Consider the following 3,236-nt stretch of genomic DNA (forward strand, 5'->3'; position numbering starts at 1 on the left):
TGCCATGCGGAATTATTTCTCTCCGCTCTACAGGTCTTGGAAACAAGTGTTTGTGAGGAATGGTGGATGGGTGGGTATATAGTATATAGATAATTCTCACTTATCCATCAGGAAACTGCTGCCCCTGAGTTCCAAACATTGTTTTACACTCCCAGATTATGATGGACTTCTGCACGGGTGGCTTTACACTTCACTGGTTCCCTGTTTTCATTGGCTTCTCATTAACTACCCTCTATCATTTTCAGCACATATTGGCTTAGGCACAAATCATACCAGGTTGGAGAATTCATGTGTGAACTGAAGTTTCAGATGATGAAATCCACGTTCCATCTCGAATCCCAACATTTTGGGACAAGTGCCGCCCACTTGACGAATACGTCATCTCCCACACACCAATGATCATCAAAACCGAAGGATATTAAAATAAGTGGGATGTGAATCTGGCATCCCAATACATGGGCTGCTTGCCTTCCGAAATGGGTTGATATTTGTTCCGAACGTGTCCCAAAGTACCCCCACTATCAAAATGGAGGTCGTTTGAGGCCTCTGAATTATTTCTGCAAGCAATCTTAGTCTTTAGCATTCAGTTATAATCATCATTTTGTGAGCAATTGGACTGTACAATGTGTCCAACAGAAGTGCTGCACTTCGGTTATCAGTGGCACTGATGACTCCCAGGTACTGGGTACAGATTTGGGATTAACCTAGTGAACATTCTCTGGACTGCCTCCAATGCCAGTATGTCTTTCTTTCAATAGGCAGATCAAGACTGTTCGCAGTATTCGAGATGTAGTCTAAACAAATTCTTGCACAGTTTTAATAAGTCATCCTTTTTGCTCCAATCGTTTGAAATAAAAGCCAACATTGCATTTGCCTTCCCAGTTATCTACTGATTTTGCATGCTAGTTTTTGATATTTATGCACAAGGACCCCCAAATCCTTCTGTGCTGCGACTTTCTCAAGAATTTCTCGATTTCAATAATATTCAACTCTTTTTTTTTCCTACGCAAGTGCAAAAGTTTATAATTTGCTGCACTATATTCCATTGGCTAGGTTTATCCCCTGTAGGCTCCTTGTGTCATTCTCATAACTTGCCTTTCCATCTTTTTTTGTGTCACCTGCAAACTGGACAAAAATGCAGTCGCTTCCCTCATCCAAGTCAGATTATGATCTTACTGAGCTGTTTGAAAAATAATCTTGCTACGTGTAAAAGACACGATTCTCTGTCATTCCGCCACCACATATTAACATTGAAGTCAACACTACCTGTAGTTATGCTTGTCATGGATCAGACTGCTATCCACCTAGCCCAACGTTTTAGCACACCAGTGGGTCACATACCTTGTCATCTTAGTTTTTTCTGTTCAATGAGTGAGGTTTCACAGTTGGATTGTCATAATTAGAGAAATGAATTTACATGGCGATCACAGAATCATAGACTGATAGAACTGACAGCGTACCATTATGTCTGCACTAGCTTTCCAAGGGAGCATCATGACTTGGTGCCATTACCCTGCTTTTTCACTGTAGCCTGGTACATTGTTTCTATTCATTTACTGCCTTCTTAAATGCCTCCATTGATCCTGCTTCCACTACACTCCCAGGTGGAGCACACTCGAATCATTTGCCATATGAGAAATTTCTTCCACATCATAATTGCTTAATTAGCAAATCAGTTTAAATCTGTCCCTCTAATTATTTACAGTTCTAAAGGCATTGCTACATGTATCGAGTTAGGTAATAACAAAGTAAGCGAGAGGAGGGAAGAATCATCTAGGAAGTACGTTGAGGGCGACGTCCTTGATTTAATTCATGACCCAATGGCAGGCACCATAATGGATCTGGTACTGCAGCAGGAGGATGACCAAATAGAACAAGTCTTACAGATAAATACAATGAGTGTCACCATCATACTATAATATTTTGACAGGTAATGCAAGGTGGGCATAGTCATGGGAGAATGTTAACAGTAAAAGACTAGCAGATCAATGGGAAAACTTTAAGGAAGATCTTTTTCATGTACTGCTGAGGTATATCCCAATTCCCAATAGTAATGGAGTTCAAGGGAACAATGGCAGTTTATCTTTTCATTGACAAGGGCAACTGGGAATTTGTTGAAAAGAAAAATATGCATGATGGGTGTGGGATGAACTGATTAAGCGAGAGCCAGGCTCCAAACATTAATTGGAGACAGTAAGTGAAATGCGAAACATGATCAACAAAAAGTGAAGGTGAGAATCAAGGGAAAGTTTACCTAACAAAAATTTTCTAATGGCATGTGATGAGGAGACTGGTTTTGAAAAGTGTATTCTTAATTAGATACAATGAAAGTTGAAACAGATCTGAGGGTGAGTGTACTTAATGAGTACTTGCATCAGTATTTATTAAGGGAGGATGCTCATAAAATATTGGCAGAAGTAAAAGTGCTTGGTTAATTTAATTGATGGGGTGAACATTAATACATGGGATACATTGGAAAGGATGACAACATCAACATGGCTAACTGGTCTCTTCCAGATGACTTGTATCCAAGTTTACAAATAAAAGCTTCGCTGGAGATGGAAGCAGGGATTGTCATAATCTTGTAATCCTGTTTCGATACTAAGGAGAAGACAAAATAATTGGAAAGTAGTAAATTTATCAAGATAAGTGTAAGAAAAATCCTGTTTCATATGAGGCGGACCTATTTGGCTGGGTCAGCATTTGGTGCCCAGCCCTAATTATTTTTAAGGTGATTATCTGTTAGACACTTCCTTTATTGCTGCCGTGCATGTTTTGTTGATCAGGATGCCATGATTTTGACCAAAGCAAAAGACTAAAAGAGCTGATGTCATGGTTGATGGTGCTTTCATGCATCTCCTGCCTTGTCCAACTAGACAATAGAGTCACAGTTTCTTAATCGAAGAGGGGTTGCCACAGTGCATCTTGCAGATAATTTTTACCAGACGCAATGAATGAGATCCCATAGTCCCGTGGGGCAGAGAATTTCATGCACTCACCCTCGCTGAATGATGAAATTCGTCCTCTTCCCAGATTGTGTTCCCTGATTCTAGATCACCCAGACAAAGGAAATTTGTTTCTTCCTTTGTTCTGCCTGGCTCTTCATTTCTCTAAATGCAATACAATACACGTCCAGTATCATTAACTTCAGCTCGTAAATCAGGGCCATCGCAACGGAAGTTTTCTATCGAAAGTATGAATTGCTAAACTTAAGCTAATACACAGAATGATGAAAT

The sequence above is a fragment of the Carcharhinus amblyrhynchos genome, chromosome 13 (assembly GCF_965287045.1).
Source record: "Carcharhinus amblyrhynchos chromosome 13, sCarAmb.v2.hapA, whole genome shotgun sequence".
NCBI lineage: Eukaryota > Metazoa > Chordata > Chondrichthyes > Carcharhiniformes > Carcharhinidae > Carcharhinus > Carcharhinus amblyrhynchos.